At 38.5% G+C, this 26,970-nt stretch overlaps 1 protein-coding gene and 1 pseudogene across 6 annotated transcripts in view; one reads left to right on the top strand and one right to left on the bottom strand.

Annotated features, from left to right (window-relative positions):
- The window catches only part of RABGAP1L (RAB GTPase activating protein 1 like), a 754,336-nt gene that overhangs the window by 678,009 nt on the left and 49,357 nt on the right, over window positions 1–26,970 (top strand). The gene's annotated exons all lie outside the window — the stretch shown is intronic.
- Window positions 12,802–13,189, bottom strand: LOC114223953 (nuclear transport factor 2 pseudogene; annotated as a pseudogene).

The raw sequence follows: 26,970 nt of genomic DNA, 5'->3' as shown, positions 1-26,970 counted from the left end.
GTTAAAAACCAGTGCAGATGAGAGGATACAAACTGAATCTGTTTGGGACAGTGCCAACTGTGTCGAATCAGGTAAGTTTATTTCTTATGGAAAATACATGTCAATCTGAGAGATGAGGACTGCTAGTTAGTTGAAATTATCTGTGAATTCTTGTCTCTACTAGATTTTCGGAAGAAGATTCATTTAACACATTTATTTCAGGTGTTGATGGTCTTAGGGAAAATAATTGAAATCTGTGCTGTTTTAATGGCACAACTTTTTATTGCTGTCATCTCCATTGTCATCTGGTATACCCAGTAAGCCGTGCACTCAGTTTAATTATTGCCTAGCATTGTGTGAAAGCTTACGTCTCTATTATATAAGACACAGACTGCACTGTTGTCTCTAAGTAGAGGTGCCCATTCATAGACCACTATGTGCTTATTTACAAGATAAAACCATATAACTGTGTAAGGTTTTGATTATTTCCCCAGAGGTTTTGACTTACACATCTTTGCCATGTGAGTAAGTTAACAGTACTAAACCTTGTGTTTCTAGAGGTAGAAGGTTTGTCCCGTGGACTATCAATTAGGACAGGCAGTTTCTCTTGTCTTGCCTGTAGAACAACATACCTGTTTTTGTGATACAATCTTCCTGATAAGGAGGCTATGTTTACCAAACCCTTAGTTGGTAGAAATTTTACAAAGCTTAACCCTGGAACTTTTATAATGGAGGAAAGGGCACTGCCTTCTGATTTTCAGCACTGTCGGGGTTCTATTTTAAGTCAGGTGGCAGGTAAGTAGATACCTACCTTCTTTATATAAATGAGCTGTCCACAAAAGGTTTTTTGTACTGTTTTACTATCTTAAAGATTCATTGGAGAACTATAGGAAAAAGAAAAAGAACAGTTCTTAGCACTACTTTAATGCCATTGGTTGTATGAAATGAAAAATACTGGCAATTCATTGTTTCAGAAAATAAGTCTTAACACCTAAAGAAGCAAGTTACAAAGCTTCAGTAACTTCTGGAACATTCTTTAAATACAGACACTTCAGATATATACTAGTGTCCAGGATAGATTTCCCAGTATATTGTCTATAACAGATCTTAAATATTGAAAACTAACAGAAGTTGTTGCATAATTTTTTCTGTAATTAGATAAGAACATTCTTACTGCTGGTCTGCAAACAGTTCATAAAGATAGCTGCTGCTTAAGATACTTCATAGTTAACAAATGCTGAGTGGTGAACTCTACTCTTCATTTTCCATAATGTCATTGTATTATCCTAAAATCCAGTGGTTTTCTCACATATAGCCCAGGGTTGAAAGGTCCAAAGCCAGTAGGACAGCTCTGCCATCCTCACAAGCTGCTTCCGTCTATGGGTCCAAGGAGTTGTGGGAGCTCTTGCCATCTCCCTGCCAATAGGAAAAAGAAAGGGGAGGACACACCCCTTCCCTTTTAAAGGGCACTGGTACAAAGTGGCATACATCACCTCTGCTTGTATCCAGACTTAGTCATATGTCCCCACCAAGCTGCAGGGAAGGCTGGGAAAGATCCTTAGATGGGTATCCAGGAACCCAGCTGAAATTCAGGAAGAGTAGGTATTGATAGAGTTGTGCATCCATTACCACATCCAGTTTTAGAGCATTTCTGTTACCCCAAGAAATTCCCTCATCCTCATCTGCAGTCAGTCCCCATCCTATCCCCAGACCCAGTCACCTGTAATCCACTTTTTGTTTTTATACATTTGCATTCTCTGGAAGTTTTCATATACATGAAGTCATATAATGAATCGTCTTTTGTACCTGGCTTCTTTGACTTAGCATGAGGATTTTGAGGTCAATCTCTGCTGTTACACTTACCAGCTCTTTGTTCCTTTTTGTTGCACAGTACTATTCCACTGTGTGGATATTCACATTCTGTGTATCTGTTCACTAGTTGGTGGATTTTTTTCTTGTTTCCAGTGTTAGCTGCTATGAATAATATTTCTATGAACATTTCCATACAAGTTTTTGTGTGAACATACATTTTTATTTTTCTTGGGTGGATGCCTAGGAGTAGAATTGCTGAGTTGTATAGTAAGCTTATGTTTAATTTTTAAAGAAACTGCCGAATTTTTCAAAGTGGCTCCAACATTTTACATTTCCACCAGCAGTATACAAGGATTCCAGTTTGTCCTTCTCAACAACCCTGGATGATACTAGTCTTTTTCATGATAACCATTCTAGTGGGCATATGATAATATCTCATTTGAAGGGCACCTGGGTGGCTCAGTCGTTAAGCGTCTGCCTTCGGCTCAGGTCATGATCCCATATTCCTGGGATCGAGTCCCACATCGGGCTCCCTGCTCAGTGGGAAGCCTGCTTCTCCCTTTGCCACTTCCCCTGCTTGTGTTCCCTCTCTCGCTGTCTCTCTCTCTGTCAAATAAATAAATAAAATCTTTAAAAAAAATATATCTCATTTGAAGTTTTTATTTACATTCTCCTCATTGATGTTGAACACTTTTTCAGGTACTCATCAGCCATTTGTATATCTTCTTTGGTAAAATGCCTGTTCAAAGCTTTTGCCCATTTTTTGATTAGGTTATTTGTCTTGTTGAGTCATGATAGTTCTTATATTCTGGATACAAGTCCTCTATCAGATAAATGATTCATAAATGCTTTCTTACAATCTAAGATTTTCTTTTTTACTTTCTTAATAATTTCTTTTTCTTTTCTGGTTGTTTCTTTAATTGAATGCAGACCCATTCATAGAATTAATGATGTCTTTTGAAGAGCAAAATTTTTCTATTTACCAATTTTTTTTTTCTTTTATAGATTGTGCTTTTGGTGTCCTAGCTAGGAAATCTTTGCTTAATCCAAGTCATAGCAATTTTCTCCTAGGTTTTCTTCTAAACATTTTTTAGTTTTAGCTCTTACATTTAGGTCTGTGATCCATTCTTTTTTTTTTTTTTTTCTTTTTGCCATGGTGAAATAGAAGTCTGCATACATTTTTTGCATAGCAATATCTGATTATCCTGGCAACATTTATTGAAAATACTATTGGATATACTTGGCATCTTGTCAAAAGTAATTGTCCATAAAGATATGTGTTTATTTCTGGACTCTCAATTCTATACCATTGATCTGGTATATAACTATATAACTCTATATAACATATAACTTTCCTCACCTGGCTGGATTTTTAAGACTTTCACAGTAATATATCTGAACTGACCTTCTTGCTTTGTCATCCAATCCAGCCAATGATGGGACCTGAAATGACCTCATAATACTTAAATATCACTGAAAATTGTGATACAGGAGCTGAACTTTTATATTCACAGACCACATGTAAGTCCAGAAGGCAACAGGGCCAAAATTGGAAAAAAAATTATAGTCACAAAAATGTAGTATTTGTTAGATTAAAGTACAGGTTAACAAAGAGATCTTAAAGAGACAGTGGCTTAAATAAGGAAGATCTTCATTTTCCTCTTCAGTATCAGTTTGAGTGTGTGCAGTCCAAATTGGCTGTGATGGCTATGTTGAGGTCAGGAAGGCAGACTCAGGATTCCAGTCCTGTTGTTCTGCCGTCTTTAGGGATGTTTCCCTCATGTTCATGGTCAAATATACTCACCACCACATTTTCTAGGTCTATATTCTAGTTGGAGGGAAGGGTGAAAATTGGAAAGGGAGAGCATACCTCTTTGAAGGAAGTTTCACATACCAATTGCCAAAACTTGTCACTGGCCATACCTAGATGCAAAGAAGGCTAGGAAGCATAATTTTAGCTGAAGAGCATACACCTGGCTTCAAAATGTATTCCTAAAAAACAAGGGGCAAATGCATAGTTAGAGGCAATTAGCTGTGATACCTCCAATTATATTTATATTATGTATATTATATTTATGTACATCTCAGAAGATGAACACTGAGCAGCTACATTTGAGGCACTGTTTGGGGATTGTGAAGGTTGTCCTCAGTGAGATTACCAGAAATTAATTATTGGTGGAAGGGGGAGTAATCATGTTTTATGTCTCAAAAAATTTTGCTCCAAAACTGAAAATGCTGTTTCAAACACAACCACTGAAGACTAAGCTGCATCATTTTACAATTTTTTTAGCTGTCTTATTTTGGTAACTCTTTACTTAAAACAATTATTGAGTACCTGTCATGTGCCAGGGATAGTAGGGTAATTTGTCTATATCCAGAAACATAATTATGTTTGGCCTTAGAGAATATGTAGAATATCCTGAAATGTTAAGTTTGAATAATAGCAAGAGATAGTAAGAGGATTTTATAATATAGAACTGTATTATGAAGTAATTGTGTTTTTGAAAGAGCCCAGGACTGGGGCACCTGGGTGGCTCAGTCGGTTAAGCATCTGCCTTTGGCTCAGGTCATGATCCTGGGATCCTGGGTTCAAGCCCCACGTCAGGCTCCTTGCTCAGTGGGGAGTCTGCTTCTCCCTCTTCCTCTGCTCTTCTCCCAGCTCATGCTCTCTCTCTCAAATAAACAAAATCTTAAGAAAAAAAAGCCCAGGACTGAAAGTGAAGAGACTTAAATATGAGTCCCAGATTTGTCACTCATCACGTAACTGGACTAGCCTCAGTTTCTTCACCTTTAAAACCAGGAGGTTGATTATATGCTTTCTACAGTCTTCTTTGCTTCTGTGCTTCTCTAGCTCTTGCTATCTGTGATGTATGTATTATACTGTGTGTTATATATTCTCTATCGTCTCTGTGTCTCTATGATTCTGTAGTTTCGATTTTCTATAATCCATAGTTCTAGTGTATCTACTGCCAACCACTCTAAAACTTAGTATCTTAAAACAAAGACTATTACTGGGGCGCCTGGGTGGCTCAGTCGTTAAGCGTCTGCCTTCAGCTCAGGTCATGATTGGGATGGAGCCCCGCATCGGGCTCCCTGCTCAGTGGGAAGCCTGCTTCTTTCTCTCCCACTCTCCTGCTTGTGTTCCCTCTCCCGCTGTGTCTCTATCTGTCAAAAAATTAAATAAAATCTTTAAAAAAAAAAAAAAACAAGGACCATTATGTTCGCAGATGCTCTGTGTGAAGAATTCAGACGGGGCCTAGTGGGCATGGCATATCTTTGCTCCATAGTATTCTGGGGCCTCATTTGGAAAGGCTCAAACAGCCACAGGTGACTTGGAAAGACTAAGGGCCAGAATTATATGAAGGTTCTTCACTCTTGTGTGAGGTGCCTGGAATGGAATGTCTCAAAGATAGGGCTCAGCTGGGTTTGTTGAATAAAATACTTGCTTTGGATTCTCAGTATCATTCGGGCTTCCTCACAGCATGGTGACCTGGGTGTCTAACGTGGTAGCTCAGGGCATGAGGAGTTAGTGTGTTCCCAGAGCAGGGTTTTAGCTTATGAGATGATTGAAAGATTGTAGTAGAATAAAAAATTTAAGAATTAGTTCTAAAACCAAATACATGAAAAATGTTAAATATCAAGTAAGTAGGGTTATAAAAATTTACTTGAGGGGTGCCTGGGTAGCTCAGTCGGTTAAGCGTCTGCCTTCAGCTCAGGTCATGATCCCAGGGTCCTGGGATCGAGTCCCACATTGGGCTTCCTGCTCAGTGGAGAACCTGCTTCTTCCTCTTCCTCCGCTCCTCCCCTGGCTTGTACTCTCTCTCTCAAACAAATAAAATGTTAAAAGAAAAGAAAGTTTCTTGAGGCTACTGGAACAATAAAACAGTAATTTCTTGAGTGTTTACTAGATGGTAGGTGTTGTTCCATAAGTGCTTTTGTGGGTTATCTCATTTATTCTTTACAACAATCTTAAGCAGAAACCAAGGCTTAGTGAGGTTAAGCAACTTGTCCAGGTCATAATGCTGATAAGTGGCTGAGCTTGTGACTCAAAACAGATCTAACTCCAAAATTTGTGGCTTTAACCAGTTATGGGCTGAATTGTGTTCTCCCTCCCCAGTTCACATGTTGAAGTCCTAAACCCTAGTGCCTCAGAATATGGCTGTATTTGGAGACAGGGTCTTTAAAAAAGGTAATTAAGGTTATATGCAGTCATTGGAATGGGCCCTAATCCGATATGATGGATGTTTGTGGTTGATTTTTGTTTGTTTGTTTGTTTGTTTTGTTTAAGATTGATTTATTTGAGAGGGAGAGAGAGAGAATGCCAGCATGGAGGGGGTAGGAAGGGACAGAGGGAGAGAGAAACTCAAGCAGACTCCACGTTGAGCATGGGGCCGACTTGAGGCTCCATCTCAAGACCCTGAGATCATGATCTGAGCTGAAACTAAGTTGGACGCTTCACCAACTGTGTGACCCAGGTGCCCTGATATGATAGATGTTCTTAGAAGAGGAGGAGATTAGGACACAGGCCCAGAGTGAAGAACATGTGAAGACACAGGGAGAAGGTGGCCATCTATAGACCAAGGAGTGAGGCCTCAAGAGAAACAACCCTACTGACACCTTGATCTCAGACTTCCAGTCTCCAGAACTGTGAGAAATACATTTCTGTTGGTTAAGCCACCCAGTCTGTGGTATCGTGTTATGGCAGCCCTTCGCAGACTAATATTACCCCAATGATACGATGTTAATGTGCGCTTTTGTTTTTAATTTGTCACTCTGTCCTTTTCTTAACTGAAATATTTTTGGTATATAACAGTGTTCATTTTAGGTGTGGTACCACATAGTGATTTGGTCTATGTATGTATTGTGAAATGCTCCCCACAATATGCTTGGTTAACCTCCATCACCACACATAGTTAGAGGTCTTTTTCTTGTGGTGATATGTTTTTATCAGCCTACTTTCAGGCTGCCTTTCAGATCGTCCTGTCCCTTACAGAGATGTTGTCAACAAAACCCATAATAATGTATTTCTTCTCTAGTTATATTAGTTTCATCTGTTTTTATATGAATTTACAAACTCTTCCCATTATCACTTGCTGAGGAATGTAATAAGTAGAATTCTTCAAAGTAAAAATACCATCTCTCAGGCATGCTGTTACCTATGAGATAAAATAAGAGTTCTTCCCTTTTTTGAGATGTAAGCATTAATAGCTCCTAAGGGCATTATTTTCTGCAAAGGTCAAGGTTTAATTAAGATTATTTCAAAGTAATCCAGAAATCAACATGAAAATCTCTGGTCTTAACTGCTAGTTATCAGCTCCTAAGAACTGTTCAAAAACGCTGGAAATTAGACTTCATCAAGAGAGCATTTATTCCATGATCCATAACCCATCATGTCTAAATTTTTTTGTCTTGTTTTATATATATAAATCATGCCTCCACGGTGAGCTTCCTAAAGATGAATCCTTTTGAAAATCCTCTGGTTAGTAAAATGTAAAGCAATACTTGTTGCAGGTAGGCACTAATGCACATTAAACTGAATTTCAGATTTAGATATTGTGGGTCCATTTTCCCTCTAAGCCCCACAGTTGAAACACCATTGAAATCAATACGGGAAAGACATTTATTTTCAATATTTGCATGTTGTTTTGTTGTATTTACTCTGCCCTTCAATTTTTAAAATTATTTCTTCTGACATACCCTTCCGATAGCAGCATTCTTTCCCAGCACTTCTTTTTCACCAGGGAGTTTAAGAACATAACCTACTCATGTGTTGGGAGAGAAATATTTCTAAATAAAGACCAGGAGGTTGATCATTTTGTGAGATAGTCTTGGTCTCCTCCAGCTAAAAAAGCAAATGACAACATTATTCCTAAAACCGGAACATAGGCATATTATTCATGTCTCCACTATACCAAAACTTTCCGTTTTCTGGTAAAGAAATTCATGGTAGTGGATAGAAGTATGGGCTCTGTCTGGATTCAGAGCCTTTCTGTGCCACTTACCAGCTGTGTGGCAAATCAGCATAACCTTGTTTCCTGTTCTGTAAAATGTGGGCAATAATAGATAATGTCTGTATATGGGAACAAAATAAGGTAAAGCATTTTATTTGCTTCTACAGCACATGGTACCCAGGAAAGAGGCAGCAGACGCTAGTTCTTATCATTGCCATTGATTGCCTCCTGGGGATTTGGGTATTAGAAACAACTGAAATCACCTCTAAGGCTGATGGGTTTGAGGAAAGCACAGTAGCTAGTCACTGAATGTTTATTAGGTAATAGTTAAAAATATGGGAAGTACGTATGGAGCCTTTATTGAATAGGTGATTATTTTATCAAAGACAATGGCAAGTTTTAAAGAGCCCACAATTTTCACAGTGCTAAATTCTGCATGATTCCAAGGTTCTAGAACCTTCCCAGTTTTACCCTTAGTGCCATGTCTGGATAAATGATATGTAGTGAAATTACATAATATGTTAATCATTTGAGTATATTCTACCTAAACAAAGAATTAGAAGTCTGCTGCATAGTAGGACACTTGGTCATCTTTAAGGTTTAATCAGAAAAGTATTTAGTCAAGGGGCCCCTGGCTGGCTTAGTTGGTGGAGCATGTGACTCTTGATCTTGGGGTTGTAGGTTCAAGCCCCCCATTGGGTGTAGAGATTACTTAAAAAAAAAAAAACTTTTTTAAAAAGAAGAAAAGAAAGAGGTATTTAGTCAAAACTTACAAGTGGTTTCACTCTGCGTTGCAAACGTTACTGAGCTATCATCACACCCCAGGTCAGAGGTACCTAAAGCTTATAAGAGGTTCACTTTGAAATTACAGGACAGTCCATTTAGTTTCATAAGAAAGGTACAAAAGACTCTGGGACTCTGGAAAAGAGGAAAGAGCATTTCTCATTGCAGAATCAGGAGGTAGGGCTTTTTGAAAAAAAAAAAAAAAGGCATTTAAGGGGAGCTCTCAAGGATGACTTTGCTTCCTGCTTCCCAGAAAATCTAGGGTAATCAGATGCTGCTTGGCTACATTTTTCTACTTCTAACATACTTTATTTTCTCCATGCTCAGAAAAAGACTTGTTCTCCTGTTGTTCAACAATAATCCTTTAAACCTTGCTCCCAGTCTGATCCCTGCCCTCCTCCCCCAGGACCGTGCACCAACCGGTAATCTCATTTGGCACAACAGTTTCAACTACTCTTCTAGAGACTCATATTGTCTTTCTCAAATTAAGAAAAACTGGTCAGGAAACTCTTGGGCCCCCTCATACTAGTACCATCTCTTTTTCTCCCCTTCCCTTAAAGACAAACTCTACAAATGAAGAGGTTATGCTTGTCTCAACTTTTTCTGCAAACTTAAAAAAATCCTTATTTTTCTTTATGAACTATTTCAGAAACAGAATTATGGAATAAACACCCGTATTTGTGCCCAAATTAATAAATATTAATATTTTGCCATATTTATTTGAGATCATTTTTTTTAAGAAATTAAACAATACAAATATAGTTTAAAATTCATTTACCTTCACTCACTTTATACTCCCTTCCTCCATAGTTTTCTGCCCTCCCCAATTGGTATATATTCATACCATTAACTTTTTAATACTTTTGATATATTATAGTAAGTGGTATCAGTCTGTGGCACTTACTATGTACTGGGTGCTGTTCTAAGCACTTGGAGTATATTTTATTAGGGTTCTCCAGAGAAATAAAACCAATCAGATTTATAGAGAAAGTAAGAGAGAGAGAGATTTATTTTTGTTTGTTTGTTTTTGTTTTTTATTTTTTTTAAGATTTTATTTTTAAGTAATCTCTGTACCCAATGTAGAGCTTGAACTCACAACCGCAAGATCAAGAGTCCACTGACTGAGCCAGCCAGGTGCCCCAAGAGATTTATTTATTTTAAGGAATTGACTCACATGATTGTTGAGGCTGGCAAGTCTGAAATCTGTAGGGCAGGCTGGCAGGCTGAAAATTGAGTCCAGAGTTAATGTTGCAGGCTTGACTCTCAATCTTGAAGGGCAATAAGCTAAAAACCTGAGCAGGATTTCTTACATTGCAGTCTTGAGGAGAAATCTTTCTCTTTTGGGAAACCTAAGTCTTTACCCTTAAGGCCCTCAACGGACTGGCTCATTTTCATAATGGATTGTCTTTTTCCTACTGGTTTATATTGGTATTTATATATTAATCCTTTACTGGTTATATTTGTTACATATGTCTTTCAGTTTTTTCTTATCTATGAACTTTGTTTATGGTGTGTTGCTGTTTGCCAGAATTTCTAATTTTAATGAGTTAGATTTATCAATCTTCATTCACTCATTCATTCAATAAATATTTATTGAATACTCTACTGGGCACTTTCATATTCTGGGAATATGATAGTAAATAAAAGAGGCAAAAGTCACTGCTCTCAAAGAACTTAAATTTACTTGAAGACAGGCAGTAAATGCACTAAGTAAAACTATATAGTGTTTTAGAAGATGGTGGGTAATATGGAGAACACAGGTCAGGAGAATCAGAGTACTGGGAGGGGCACAGTGTTAAGTGGGGTGGTTAGGGTTGATTTCTGAAAAGGTCCATTTGAGCAAAGACTTGACTGGGGCAAGGGAGTGATCCACGTGGCTGTATGGAGGGGAGAGTTGCAAGGGGAGGAGACAGCCGTTGGGCTGAGGCAGGTGCTCAACTGGTGCCTGGAGACTAGTCTAGAGTGAAGTTAGGTGAGCTAGAGGAGACCCGAGAGGAAACTGCTGGGGAAAAGAGAGCCCATTGGAGCAGGGCCTTGTAGGCCATGGCACTTGGTTTCTATTTTTATTTTATGATTTGTGCTTCTGGTCTCTTATTTAGATTACTTCCTTACCCAGAGATCATAGATGATGATGATGAAGATGAAGATCGTGTACTGGGTGCCAGGCACTTTTTAAAAACTGATTTTTGTCGATTTTCACAGAGATGATAGTGTTTTATATGAAAAATTTTCAAAATACTTGATTTTCTCATTTAGGTATTCAGTCATCAATGTGAATTATTTCTTTGATAGTGTGAGGGGACCTAATTCTTTCTTTTTAAGATTTTATTTTTTTAAGATTTTATTTATTTATTAGAGAGAGAGAGCAAGCACAAGCAGGGGGAGCGGCAGGCAGAGGGAGAGGCAGGCTCCCCGCTGAGTGGGGAGCCTGATGTGGGGCTCAATCCCAGGACCCTGGGATCACGACCTGAGCCGAAGGCAGACACTTAACCAACTGAGCCACCCAGGCGCCCCTCTTTTCCTCTTTTTGATAGCCACTTGTCTCTTCTCCACTAATAGCCATCCTTTCATTATCAATTTGTAATAACACCACCTTAGTTTTACACCCAAATCCCATATATACATGGGCCTGTCTCTGTGCTCATTAATTCTGTTCTCTTGGTCTATGTGTCTGTCCTTGAGCTGATATGATAGTTTGTTAGCAAAATTTACTATTAATCTTTGATATCTAGGAGGACAGATGTCTCTTATATTTGTTTAAAGTTTGTTTGACTAGGGCGCCTGGGTGGCTCAGTTGGCTAAGCGACTGCCTTCGGCTCAGGTCATGATCCTGGAGTCCCGGGATCGAGTCCCACATCGGGCTCCCTGCTCAGCGGGGAGTCTGCTTCTCCCTTTGACCCTCTTCCCTCTCGTGCTCTCTATCTCTCAGTCTCTCTCAAATAAATAAATAAAATCTTTTAAAAAAAAAAAAGTTTGACTATTCTTGGTCCTTTACCTTCAGTATGAATTTTTTGGATCAACGTATCGAGGCTTATATGAACAAATCCTTTGGGATATTGAATGGAATTGTGTTGAATTTGTAAATTAATCTTGGAAGAAATGATGTTATTAGTGCTACTGGGAGTCTTTCCATATGTTTTATTTAGGTCTTCTTTTATGTTCTTTAACAAAACTAAAATCTTTTTCTCACAGAGGCTTTTTGTTAGTTTTATTTCCAGAGATGTTACAGTTTTTATGGCAAGAAGGAATGGGCTTCATTTCTACTTACATTTTTTTAATTGGTTGTCGCTAGTGTATAGACATCTACTGATTTTATAAATTGACCTTGTATTTAACAAACTTGTAAAAGTCTGTAAATGGTTTTATTCCTTTATCCATAGATTATTTTAGGTATCTCTAATTAAACTATTAATCATCTGTAAGTAACAGGATTTTTTTTTTTTTTGGTCTTCCTCTCTAATTTCTAAACTTCCTATTCATTATTTTCTCTCATCTATTTCATCAGTGAGAACTTCAACAATAACTGTTAAAAGAACCATAATAACAAGCATCCTTGTCCTGTTCCTGGTTTTAAAGGGAATGTTGTTAAGGTTTCACTATTAAATGTTATGCTTGCTCTAGGTTTTAGATTGATAGCTTTTGTTGGGTCTAAAACAGTCTTTTCTATTACTAATTTGCTAGATTTTTAAAATAAATTAATGGGTGTTTAATTTTTATCAGTTGCTTTTGTGCATCTGCTCAGATGATTTTATGATTTTTCTCCTTTAATATGTGAATTTCAGGAATATTTTTTCTTATTTAATAATATTTTAAATAGTAGAATGATGTGGTTTAAAATCCAAACTGTAAAACTGACCTTATCCTCCAAAGCTACTCTTCTTCCTCACTTTTTTTTTGTTGTTAAGAAAATTTTATGGTTTTATTGTATCATGAGGCATTGAAACATCCAAACAGATCAATATCTGGGCGGTGAGGCAGCTGCTTTCTCCTTCACTTCTTTGAGTTACTAGAGCAGCTTGTTAGTAGATTAAAAAAAAAAAAGACAACCTTTTGCATTACTTAAATCTTTCCAAGGCATGCGCTGGTACAGCACAAACTTCTCCTGTCAGATGCAACTAGTCTAGCATCCAAACATCATGCACAATACCTCGGTAGCAGCACACTGTGCCCGCTCCCGCTGCGGCCCTGCTCGTTTGTGTATGATATTTGGGGCATCTAGAGGAGTGTGAATAGTATCTGGAAGAGGAGGGAGGAGGAAACCCTGGCTGGGTGGAGGTCAGCCAAAGTTGTGCAGGGCAAGCCTGAACATGTCATTGGTGCAAACCCAAGCATTGTTGATGTTCTTTAATAGGAACATCTGGTGGAACCCCATGATGGGGTCTTCATCAGCCTTGAGCTGGCCCACAGCCATGCTGATGATGCAGCTATCTGGCATGGGCTAATGGTCCTGTGCTGTGATGCTGTGCTGGATTTTCTGGAACGGAAGGCTAGACAGACAACTTCTCCACAATGGCAGCTTTCCCCTGGAACTGCTGTCCTTCCCACCTAAGGCATGATGCATCAATATAAATTGCACCTAGTTGGGTTCTGTCGTTACCAAATAACTGGTAGTAATGTTGAATGAAGCTGGATCCAGTCTGCTCCCAGATTGGCTTGTCTCCCATTCTGGAGCGTCACCTGGCCTAGTTGAGATCTGAGGGGCTGGCATGATCCCTCACTTCCTTTTTTAAAGAATGGTACCATCCAGCCCGAAAATTGAGGAGCTGGTCTGGGCATCGCTCATATCTACTCCGTGACCAGGTCCTGTCCATTTTCTGCTTCTTAAGACTTTTTCTCACCTCTCTCTCCTTTTCTGGTTGCTTAGTCGTTCTCCAAGTTCCCACCAGAGATGAAATTCATTCGTTTAAAACCCTTCAGTGGCTTCCTATTTCATGGGATCTGGAAGTCTGAGCCCCTTACTGTGCCCTAAGAAGGCCCTTCAGGAGCTGGCTCTTCTCCAGCGTATACCCCACTTCCCACTGATTCCCCTGCAAATCAGTCATTCCATGGGGGCTTTCTAGTGCCTCCCCTTGTCCAGCTGTTCTCAGTTTTCTAGGCCCAACTCTGTGACACATGTCCTGACTCCCAGATAAAGCAGACCATTTAATCTTTGTACCTCATTCTGTCCTATTCAGATCTTAATCTTTTGACATTTTATGGTCTTTATTCACTTATTTATTTATTTCCCCTGCTAGAGTTAGTATCTTAAAGCTAGTGACTAGTTATTTTATTCATCATTGTATCCCCAGCACAGTAAAGGTATTCAGTGTATGTAGAAAGGGGTGAATCGATGAACAAGGAACAAGCAAACAGGCAATAATTGAGATAAAGGAGAAAGATTATTCCAGAAGGAAAATAATATAAGCTAAAAGTCCATAAAGATTTAACTGTTAAAACTGTTAATTTCATTATCTACCTTGAGCCTGAGTGGAGCCTCCGGGAACTCCAGAAATATTTCTAATGATTGACTGATTGAATTAGACTTCTTTTTATCTGCAGTGTTTTACAACTTTGTTGCCATTTTCTGTCTTTCTGTTTTTATACAGAGCTTTTTTCCATTTCCCTCTCATCTTTTTGGAGATTTTATTTTCCTTTAAGTTCATTCATGCATCTGGTCCGTAAATGCTGAGCACCTGCTTGTAGAGGTTCAGCGCACATACTGGTCTACAGTGGACCCTTGAACAACACGGGTTTGAACGGTGCATGTCCACTTATGTGTGGATTTTTTTAAAAATATTTTATTTATTTATTTGAGAGAGAGGATGAGAGAGAGAGCATGAGAGGGGGGAGGGTCAGAGGGAGAAGCAGCCTCCCCGCTGAGCAGGGAGCCCGATGTGGGACTCGATCCCGGGATTCCAGGATCATGACCTGAGCCGAAGGCAGTTGCTTCACCAACTGAGCCACCCAGGTGCCTGGATTTTTTTTTTTTTAAGATTTTATTTATTTATTTGACAGAGAGAGACACAGCGAGAGGAAACACAAGCAGGGGAGTGGGAGAGGGAAAGCAGGCTTCCTGCGGAGCAGGGAGCCCGATGAGGGGCTCCATCCCAGGACCCTGGGATCATGACCTGAGCTGAAGGCAGACGCTTAACAACTGAGCCACCCAGGCGCTCCTGTGTGGATTTTTTTTATAGTACAGTATTGTAAGTGTGTTTTTTCCTCCTCGTGGTTTTTGTAATCACCTTTTCTCTAGTTTACTTTAAGAATACAGCATATAATACATACAACCATATAAAATATGTTAATCGACTGTTTATATCATTGGTAAGGCTTCCAGTAAAGAGTAGGCTATTAGTAGTTAAGTATTTTGGGGAGTCCAAAGTTATATGTGGATTTTTGACTGTCTGAGGTTGGTGCCCCCAAGCCTTGCATTGTTGTTATTGTTGTTGTTTTAAGATTTTATTTATTTATTTGACAGAGAGAGACACAGTGAGAGGGAACACAAGCAGGGGGAGTGGGAGAGGGAGAAGCAGGCTTCCTGCAGAGCAGGGACCCCGATGCAGGGCTCGATCCCAGGACCCTGGGATCATGACCCAAGCCGAAGGCAGACGCTTAACGACTGAGCCACCCAGGCGCCCCAAGCCTTGCATTGTTTAAAGGTCAACTGTGGTGAGAACCTGTCCCCACCCTGGAGAGTCTCTCTGGCTGGTTGGGGAACACAGACTTGTAAACAGACACATTCAGCAGTGCTTTATATGGACATCCTAACTCTTCTCATCTTTTTACACTGTGACCCCCACCTTGTGAAGAAAGTTTGTTGTTTATTGGGGTTTTTGACAGTTGTGTTTGGTGAACAGGAGGATAAGTGGGAGCGATTGAGGATGGGGCACTGGAAAGAGATTGTCTCCTATTTTATTTGTCACCTTCTCTTCCTTGTTCCCAACTGTTAGTGTTGAAGAAGGATTCCCTTCCTCAGACTGGCAAAAAAGCGTATGACTAGGTTTTTGTGCTTTGGTTAGATTAGAAATTAGAAATTGAGGATGTGTAATTCCTGTTGATTTTAAAGCAAAATTCAGTGAGCTTGATTTTGCCATTGTTGAGTGATGATTTACTTGGTACTTGTTTTCTTCATTTTTCATGTTGAGGAGGAGATAAAGAAAAATGTGTCTCCGAGAACGATAATCTAGAAATTGAAATGTAATGCATTTATAATGGATTGTTTATAGCATGGGCGTTAGGAAATAGGACCAACTTACTATATAGGCCCTATGTCTATCTTTTACTAAATGTTTGCCCCATGGTGTATCTGAATGTGGGTGAAAATTGATTAATGTTATATGTGAGGTTGATGGTAGCTATTAAATATCTGATTATAGTACTAGGTGATTAGAGCATCAAGGATAGAGTTAGGTTTCTAAACCAGTGTTTTGAATAGAAAGGACTTAAATTTGAACCAGAATTTATTGTGGCACTGCCATAATTATAACTTAAGGCTTTAATAATAGACATATTAAAAACTTTTTTATTATGGAAATTATCAAACCCATACAAAACTAGAACGGTAGCATGAATTTCCATGTACTCATCACCTAGCTTAAATAACCATCAGTCTCTTGCTTTTCTTGTTCCATTTCTCCTCCAAATTTTTTTTGCTGAAGTACTAAATAAAAATTTAAGACCTATCATTTCACTCATAGATACTTAAGTATATATCTTAACAGATAAGGACTTTAAAAACATAACTGTAATATTGATATCATACCTACTAAAATTAACAGTAATCTAATGGTGCACTTTTGAAATTCAAATGAATATGTAATAAACAATATCCAACTAAAGGAATTTATCAGGTTCCAATTTACCAAGTGAGGAATAATTTGGTTTTCTTTTAACCCCCAAGTTTAGTGGGGTTTTTGTTGTTTTTATTTTAACTAGAAACTTAAATGTCATTGTACTCTCTTTTAAAACAATGACAAAGTAAGTAATGTGCCTGTTTTTAATGCATATTTTGTTTATTCTTGGGATACTTTACAATATACTTGTGCCCCCTCTGGGCCAGGCTCTGAGTGGTTGGAATGAATATATATGTCCAGTGAGACTCGGTATTTTTTTTACTCAGGATGAACATTGCCCATTTCTTTTAAAAAGGAAAGCCGATAGGATGTCTTTTGCATTATGTTTTATGAATAAAATTCAGAATCCCTAGTGCTAATGGTAAGATTGATACTCTAATACTCTAGTTCTAAGCCGAGCTTTGAATTCTTAGGATAAGGGAAGTCATTTCTTAGGGCTTCTAACAGATAATACTTTTTTCACTGATCCTCTTTCAGGGATTTTCTTTGTGAGGCTTTTCAAACTTACTAGGAGTCAGTGCTTTGAGCCAAATCAAAGCTTGCTTCAGCCCTGGTAAGACTTAAATGTTTTTTAAAAATGAGATTAGGGAAGACAGCTATTGTCATGCATTTTACTCAGCTATACTGAACCACTAGTTGCTCAGCCAGTTGGAGTATTTATGAGGGGAGGAGGGAGCAGGGAGTGTTTGTGTCTGTAGAGCATATATATCTTTGTGCTGCTCTTTACAGTACTTTAGATGTACATTTACAACTTGTCATCACTCTGCTAGGCATTATAAGAAGCAAAAAGATGACTCCTATTTTACACCAGCTGGCTTTGTTAATACTTAACTTTAAAAACCCATTTAAATCTTAGTTTCTTATTACTTCTTGGCTGAAGCAAAATCATGTGGCAGAAAGACCATGTAGACCGTACATGTTAGCCCCTTTTGTGGAAGACATTGACTGAAAATGGGAGGCCATTTTGTGTCCAGGTATAGATTTTGAAGACTTGCCTTCTTACTCTTAAAATAAGATTTACAAAAAGAAGATAGTAGGAAGGGAAAAATGAAAGGGGGGGAAATCGGAGGGGGAGACGAACCATGAGAGACTATGGACTCAGAAACAAACTGAGGGTTTTGGGGGGGGTGGGGGGATAGATTAGCCCGGTGATGGGTATTAAGGAGGGCACGTATTGCATGGAGCACTGGGTGTTATATGCAAACAATGAATCATGGAACACTACATCAAAAACTAATGATGTAATATATGGTGACTAACATAATAAAATTAATTAAAAAAATAAAATAAGATTTATAGTGTAAAATAGCTTTCCTTAGACTCATCTTTTTTTTTTTTTTAAAGCATATGGTTCTTCGCCTGTCCAGTCAAGTTCTGAGCTGTACATGCTCAAATTCTATTAAGTGCACTCTGAAGGATAGATGGGCAGGTAGATAGTAAACAGGGTAGAATGGGTAAACTAGAAAGGACCCAGAGAAATCATCTACTAGGATGATTTCATTACCATGTAGGGTTATATCAAAACCACTCCAAAAAGCCAATCCTTTTCTGCAAAATTTCAAAGAGGAATATTTATTCATTTATTTAAAAGAATTTTTTTTTTAAAGATGATCCCTGAGCCATGTACTGTGTTCATTTCTCTCTTGAGACGCCACCTTCAGTCTGGAGCAGCTTCTCGGTCTCTCTTGACTTTTATAAGCTTGATACTTTGAAAAATTGTGAGGTAGTTACTCACTAGAATGTCTCTCACTTTGAGTTTGTCTGATGGTTTTGGTGGTTCCTCATAAGTAGATTTAGGGTATATGTTTTTGACCAGAATATATCATAGAGATGATTCTGTATTTTTCCCATTGTATCCGTTCTGTTGATGGAGTATGATTTTGATTTGTTTCATTACTGGTGATACCCACTTTGATATTTGGAATTGGGTGGTTCCTGCCAGGTTCTCCTTGCAAAGTTGCTCTATTCCTCTTTACAACTAATAAGAGTTTTGTAGGGAGGTACTTTGAAATTATGTAAACATCCCATGCCTAATCAGTCTCAGTTTATTTCATTTTTACCTATATGGACTCATGCTTTCCTATTTTATTCAATACTCTATTTTATTATAATCACTATTTATTTTAATGCTCAAATCATCCCTTTTTTGATCTTTGGGAGCTCCTTCAAGATGGTTTCTGTGTCCTTTGGACATGTTCCCATTAGTCTTGGACATAACTTGCTTTTGAAACAGTAAGATATTCCAGGATCTTTTTGTACTCCTGGTTCCTTTTAGTAGAAAATGCTATGATCTGTGTAGTAGATGTGCTCACCACGGAGGTATCATTACCTGTAGGCCTTCTCGGCAGACAGAACTTGGGAGTATGCCACATGCACATCCATATGCACATTTGCAGCTCTGTTTCTAACTCTGACTCTACACCATTATTTCCACTTGCAATCCAGTGCTTCAGGCTTCATTCCAGTTTTCTCTCTTTCCATTATTATAACTCCCTTCTCTGACATTGAGAAATCTGGATCCTTAACTTATTTGATCAATCCCCTTGTATGTACAAGTCTGCCATTTCTGCTGTCCTCGCATCCACCTTATGTGGATGCCCTCCTCACCCTGCTCAGGCTGTAACTCCCCATGTTAGATTGCACCCTGCTTAACGAATGTCTTCCGCGAGGGCTCCAACACACCCGTGCCAGGCTTCCTCTCCATGTAAATGCTCTCCTCGCCTTTCTTAGGCTCTAATGTTCCTCCCAGGGCCACCCCCTTGCTTGGCTACCCTCCTCACTTTTCTTGGCCCCACTTTGCTTGGGTGGACCTTTTCTAGGCCACCCTGCACTCTGTTTTCATGGATTTATACAAAAAGAAATTGGATGACTGACAAGTACTCAAGAATTTGCCTTAATAAATGGAAAATAGAGCAGAGGTTCTCCGAATATGTTCCCTAGACCAAGAGTATCAGCATCACTTGGGAACTTCTTAGAAATGCAGAATTTTAGGCCTCATCTCAGACTGACTAAAGCAAAAGCTCTGGGAATAGGGCCCAACAATACGTGCTTTAACAAGACCTCCAGCAGATTCTGATGCACACTAGCGTTTGAGACCCATTGTCCTAGGGAGAGAGAGAGGCTCTTCTTAGCATTCCACTCTGCGTCCAGGCTCTCTCTTGCATAATGAAGATTCCCTGATTGTCAAGTGTGCCTGGGGACCATTTTTAGGGTTTTGGAGGCATCTCAGCATTTTTGACCTTTCATCTGGGTCAGACTGGAATATTTCATTCATTTTACCAACTTTGGAAAGCCTAATCCTCCAGGGAAAATTATGAACTTGTAGAAGAATTCAACTTGGTCTTTTTGGCTTAGAGACCTTTTAATAAGGCCTAACAGAAACAGTTAAAGCAGGAATCAGAAATGGTAACAGCAATATCAAAGCAACAGAGGTTGTATAGTTTTTGTTTATTTTAGGCTCACTTACATATAAGAATGTAAATTAATGAGCTATTAGTCTCTTATATTGGGTGTATTTTCTGCAGTTATCAAAAATATGCTACACAACCCTTGTACATTATTGGTAGGAATGTAAATTGGTATAGCCCCTATGGAAGAAAATATGGAGGTTCCTCAAAAACTTAAAAATAGAACCACCATATAATCTAGCAACCCTACTTGTGGGTATACATTCAAAGGAAATGAAAACAGATATTATCTGCACTCCCACGTTTTTTGTAGCATTATTCACAGTAGCCAAGATACGAAAACAGCTTAAGTGTCCATCAATGGATGAATAAAAAAGATGTGCTCCATATAATGGAATATTATTTAGCCATGAGAAAGATGGAAATCCTGCCATTTGCAAAAAACATGGATGGCCTTGGGGGCATTATGCTAAGTGAAATAAATCAGAGAAAAACAAATACTGTATGATCTCACTTACATCTGAAATCTAAGAAAGCCAAATTCATAGAAATAGAGAGTAGATTGGTGGTTACCAGGGACATGGGAGTGGGGGAGATGGAGAGATGTTTGTCAAAGGGTTCATATGTCTAGTTGTAATATGAATAAGTTCTGGGGATCTAATGTACAATGTGGTGACTACGGTTAACAATATTGTATTATATATGTGAAAGTCACTAAGAAAGTAGATCTTAAATGTTCTTGTTACAAAAAAGAAGTGGTAATTATGTGACGTGTTGGAGTTGTTAGCTAATGCAGTGGTGGTTAATTATATTACAGTATATACATATACCAAATCAACATGTTGTACGGCTTAAACTTAAACAGTGTTATATGTCAATTATATCTCAATAAAGCTGGGGGAGAAATAAAGTCCTTAACATCTTCTAGAATGTTAAAAATATGTGCCTCACAAATTTGACTTCTATAGACATGGAGGTTTACATTTCAAGTGAATAAGGCAGGTTCTATAGTAAAACAATTTGACAAGAAAATCTTACCTTTTTTTCTTGAATGGCATGAAAATATAAACAAAAATAAGTGTTATTTATACTAGAGAATCAAGCATAGTCAATTCAGTATTGCGGCCTTCACCTCAACTGGATTAGCCTAGAAATCTGTTCTTTGTTTAGATATATTCTTTATTCTTTAGCTTTTCTATCAGCAGAAAAGGGTAATTTTCACAGTACCTGAATTAAAAATATTTTCAATTCAGATTAAAAGCTCCCTTGAAGTAAAGCCGATTTCCCTTCTTAAAAGGTAATTAATATTTCTGGTTTTTCACTCTATTGTCAAAGGAGGCCTTTGTTAACTGTTTTTCACAAAATCTTTATAAATGTTTCTGGTTCTCTGTTCTGAGTGCATATGCATAACAGTTTTGAAAATATCTAGGTGTGATACCTTTGACTTTTTGGACTAGAAACAACAGATATATTAAATACATACCTGCTCAAATTTACAAATTCTAGGAGATGAAGTAAATCACTTAATAATGGCTTTGGCTTAATTTTGTCTGGTCCTTATATATTTGTATTTGTAAATAATCCCTTGAAAATATATCTCAGGAAATTGCTAGCATTGAAAAAGGAAACTTGAGAAAGTTTAGTACCCCAAAATTTATGATAATAGATTTTTAAATTTATGAATTTATCATTTGTGATTTCAACACTTTTATGAGATTCTCCTAAGAGCCATAACACTAACATTCTGTAATCTTGCAAAAATACTAATTGTCAGTATATGCCCTATGAGTCTGGGTAAGGAGCAAGTCTTATGAGACCAGTGGTCTTTTTCAGCATCTAGATTTCAACTTAACTTTGCTTCTGGGTGGAAAATGTGTCCAAAAAGAAAACCAACCACTAGGGCTGATGGTAGAATTGATGAGAACACAAAGACCAAGAGATTTTGTTTTTTTAGCAAGAAAAGAGCAATTTGGATTAAGTTAAAGCGTGCTTTAACTTGTCAGATTTCATAATACTTTCTGTGTTATGCACCTAAATCACTGTATACTTTATAGAGACAACAAAGTGCTTCATAAAACTATTTTAATTATGGTAGCCAGGAAAAAATTGCTTATGAAAAGAGAAAGAAAAAACATTTACGGAGTATTGGAAGGTGCCACAACTTATCAATTACTTGGTTTCATATTTGTAGACTCACCTTGGGTCCCAAGAAGTCACTTTCATTTTTTTCAAATATTAATCTGCATCTTACAGCTTAATTTATTTGTTACATCATAAGTGACACAAAGTCTCAGGACAACCCTCACGTACATCAAGGTCTATAGTAGGAAGGATGGGGAAGGAGAGTTAACCATATTTTTTTAATAAGATTAATTATAAAATAGCAATACTTCATTTAAAAAAAGTTACCTGGCAGTTAGAAACTCTTTTTCATAAACACTGGTATTACCAGTACCTGTACAAGATGGTTAAGTAGGTCCTTAATATGTGCTTCTTGATGTAAACAGATTTTACTTGAATCAGCAGTGAAAACTGGATATCCTAACTTGGAGCTCCTCTGTAGTTTATCCTCATAATCTTGTTTTGGAAATATCCCCTTGGAGACTGTGGTAAGAATAAGAAACCCATATAGGCCCCAAAGGTCTATTCTAATATTCCTCCTTATCTTGTTGGCTAAAGCTCTTGACACCATTCTGTTGAATTGTATTAGATTATGTTCAGGTTTTGTATTTGCCTGAGGCATGTGTAAGTAGAAGCCAAGTTATGGTGAACAATTTGGAATAACAACCTCTCCATAAAGAGTGAAAAAGTACCTCAGAGATAGAATTAAGTTATGGACATGTAAAACAAAAAGAATTTCTCTTTCTTTTTTAGCCTTCCCATATGTTTAAAAGGATGGCATTCATTTCAGTTATTAATAAGGATATTTCCCTGTGAGTTTAAAGCTTATAACACAGATTTCCACCTATAAAACATCCTACATGTGTGTTCCAAAGTCCTTATATGTAGAGGGGAAATGAGTAATCTTAGACAAGTCCTGACCTGTCCTTTTTAATGACAGTAGCTAAAGAAACATGGATATACCTCTCCATTTGAACTCAGGAACCAAGGAGATTTGAATAGCAATACTCTATGGAATTTTCTACAAATGCTATAATTTTTTTTTTTATAAATGCTATAATGTAAAATTGGTAGAATTTTTTTACAAAAGTCTAGGTCTCTATATATAGCTGACAATCTTCATATAGTTTCTTGTAATAAAATATAATTAAGTAGTGGGGGTTTTATTTGTTTTTGTTTTTTTGTTTTAGCACACATGTACATGGGGGTGGGAGGAAGGGAGGGGCAGGGGAAGGGAGAGAGAGAATCTTAAGCAGGCTCCGGGCCCAGCGCGTAGCCCCACATGGGGCTCGATCTCGCAACCCTGAGATCATGACCTGAGCGGAAATCAAGAGGTGGATGCTTAACCCCTTCAGCCACGATCTCTCCTTACCCTCTCTTTTCTCTTTCCTCCCTCAGTTTAATTAGTCCCTCCATATTTTTTTCCATGTCCAACATTTGGAGAAGGTTTGTGACATCACAGTGACTGGATGAGGCCCGCTCTTCATTTCACTGCATTTCCTACCATAGCCATTTGTTTTAAAATGATATATAAGGGGCATCTAGGTGGCTCAGTCGGTTAAACGTCTGACTCTTGATTTCGGGCCAGGTCGTGATCTCAGGGTGGTGAGATGGAGCCCTACATGGGGCTCCCACGCTGGGCAAGGAGTCTGCTTAGGATTCTCTCTTTCTCTCTCTCTCTCTCCCTACTGGCCTACATGCACACACTCTCCCTTTCTCTCTCTCTCTCTCACAAAATAATATGATACATGATATTGGGGCACCTGGCTGGCTAAGTCTGTAGAGCATGTGACTCTTGATCTTGGCGTCATGGGTTTGAGCCCCCTGTTGGGTGTAGAGATTACTTTTATTTTATTTATTTTTTTCCCCAAAATGATCTTTTAATTTTTTTTTATTTTATTATGTTACGTTAGTCACCATACATTACATCTATAGTTTTTGATGTGGTGTTCTATGATTCATTGTTTGCATATAACATTCAGTGCTCCATGCAGTACGTGCCCTCCTTAATACCTATCACCGGGCTAACCCATCATTTGTTTGTTTTTTGGATGTTGAGTTTGAGAAGTTCTTTATAGATCTTGGATATCAGCCCTTACAGATTACTTTAAAAAAAAAATGATATGTGATATTGGAATTGTGAAAGATAGCAAAGTACTCAATCAAAAGGAGTGTACTTCCTCATCTAGTTAAACGGTTTCCGTAAACCGTATACAGTAAATTATTTTTTTAAAGATTTTATTTATTTACGTATTCATTTATATTTTAGAGAGTGCATGTGAAGGGGGAGGGCAGTAAGGGAGGGAGAGGAAGAGGGAAAGAATCCCAAGCTGACCCCGCACCTAGAACAGAGCCTGAGATCATGACCTGAGGCCAAATCCAAGAGTCCATCACTAACACCCAGGCGCCCCTCCCCCTTGTAAATTATTACAGTGGGGGACTTTATTAGGGAAAACATCATTTTACTGCCATTGGCGGCTCTCAGCTGACATTCAAGCAGCTGCTGTCCGTGGGGGCTTTCCCTTTCAGCTGCTGGAGGTCTTTCAATTCCTGTTCCCATGGAAATGAGGGCTGGACCTGCAGAAGGGAAGTGAGGGTTGAAATGCACATTTCCCCATACCTTATTTTCCTGGCCTCCTCACAGTTGCCATGGAAATGGGAACATAAATGCCACTCCACCCTGAGCTTTGGAGAGCAATCATTCATGTGTAAACAGCAGTAGAGGGACCCGAAACAGGCATACGAGAAAAGCCAATCTTAGGATCTTTCCTTTACCTATGTGTGGCCAAGCCTAATTTCAGATTATTCTCATTTGATCTACTCTCTGCATTCAAAATGATTCAGTTATTTTTTAGAAAGTTAGTTTGATATTACCGTTTTTCCAAAATGAGAATTCTCTTATGATTGTCAGATATATATCTATTCTCCATGTGTTAAGCATTCACTATGCATGATGTTTTTACTTTTTTCTTATGTCTTCCCCCCACCCCGCTGCCCAAAATTAAAGAAATGAATTTCAATTTAGGGAAGAGCATCCAACTGCATAGCATAAGAAATCTCCCAAATAGTCTCATTCTTATGCACCGTTTCAGAAATTGCCCCACAGAGCAGAGGTAATTATTGGCTCTGTCATATCATATCAAGGAAAACTGCCATTTTTAATTGGTTATCACAGTCTTCTCATTTAGGTAACAAAAATATCCTATGTTAAGTGGATTTCTGTGTATTTCCACTTATCAGCTCTATGTCATCACATACCTCCTGTAATACCCATACTCAAAGAAAATATATGGGCTTAGTCTTCATCTGTTTTTCTTATTCTAATGTTTTAACTAATTAACAAACTCTACTTGAACCACCAGCCATTAAGAATATGCTTAACTGAACAAATCGGCTTTAGGCATTGACTAAGTATTCAGCTTTGTGTTAGGTGGAAGCACATAGATACCAAGTTTAAATAAGGAAGGGTTTTGGTGTTGGTTTTGGTTTTTTTGCCTTCAGGTATCCTAATCAGGAAAATTCATACCCCAGGAAAAGCTCCTTACCAGCCATATGTGATGATTAAATGAGTGGTATAGACAAATTCTGAAGAAGTTTGAGGAGGGGAGGGCTCATTGGGCCTAACTGAAATGATAGGACAGACTTGCTTTAGACTTTGCTGCTTCTCATGGGCCTCCCTTTCCATTTCTCCTGTCATCTTCTTCACAAAGGCCTTTTCTCCTGATCTGTTTCTTTCTTTTTTTTTTTTAAAGATTTTATTTATTTATTCATGAGAGACAGAGAGAGAGAGAGAGAGAGAGGAGAATGGCAGAGGGAGAAGCAGGCTCCCAAGGAGCAGGGAGCCCGATGCGGGACTCGATCCCAGGACCCTGGGATCATGACCTGAGCCGAAGGCAGACGCTTAACCATCTGAGCCACCCAGGCGCCCTCCTGATCTGTTTCTTAAAACTTCCTAAGTATTCCTTCAGTTGCCGCCTTCCTCCTTTTCTTCACCCTCCCTCCTAATTTAGCGTGGATACGCCATCCCCAGATGCACGTTCTCACCAGCACAGTTTCAAGATCCTTCTATCCCCTTGCCACCTCGGTGACCTCTTACCGTTACCGGAACAAGTTTTTCAAAGATAGCTCTAAGATCAAATATTCTGTTTCCTAAGCTCTATAAGCTACCAACACAATCAAACCATTTTTAGCATTTTAGGTTCTCTGGTCTTCCAAATTGCTTCTCACATCCAGAATGGACCCGAACATCTGTTAAGACCATGTGCCCGATTTTTATTTCAGAAAATATGGTCACTGAACTAGCAACTACCAAAATAGGTTCCTGCTTTCATCAACTGGTGGTGACCTAGATCTGATGAACTGGCTTTGGTGCCTTCTTTCCAGCCTGCTCTGCAGATGCCGAACACCAGGGTCTCTAGCTCCTCGCCCGGACAACTGCTTAGCACAGTTAGCAGGCCCACACTTCAGCTCCATACCTTTGCTTACAGCAGTTTCCTTCTGCTTTCCTTTATGGAATGAGGAAAGAAATAAGCAATAATGAGCTGTTTTTTTCCTTTATCTTGTTCCTCTCTGTACCTATTACAGTTCTACCTACTGTTTGTTATATACTCTCTGCAATTTACATTAAAATACTCCAACCTACACAGTGTGATAAAACGTGTGTTAAAATACTCCAACAAATAAAATATTTTTAAAAGGGAGGTGGCGCCTGGGTGGGTTAAGCATCTACCTTCAGACTCAGGTCATGATCCCAGGGTCCTGGGATCGAGCCCCGCATCGGGGCGGGGAGCCTGCTTCTCCCTCTGCCTCTGCCACTCTCTCTCTCTCTCTCACGAATAAATAAGTAAAATCTTAAAAAAAAAATTTAAGTACTCCCACAGTGTGATAAAACGTGTGTTAGTTTTAGTCTGCACTTTGGACTTGATTAATATTTCAAGCACCCTGATATGGGAATACAGTCTAGGGTTAGTTGGTTGGCATTGGAAAAAACCCTAATCAGGAGATAACTACTGTAAATTTATCCTACTTATATTTTAAATCTATACCAGAGAGGGTTTTCTAATTAGCATAAAGGATGTCAAATAA

The sequence above is a fragment of the Eumetopias jubatus genome, unplaced genomic scaffold (genome assembly GCF_037043125.1).
Source record: "Eumetopias jubatus isolate StellerSeaLion01/CBP00866 unplaced genomic scaffold, mEumJub1_p1.0 scaffold_12, whole genome shotgun sequence".
In the NCBI taxonomy this organism is placed as follows: domain Eukaryota; kingdom Metazoa; phylum Chordata; class Mammalia; order Carnivora; family Otariidae; genus Eumetopias; species Eumetopias jubatus.
The sequence above is the reverse complement of the archived record's forward strand: the minus strand, read 5'-3'. Positions and strand labels throughout refer to the sequence as shown.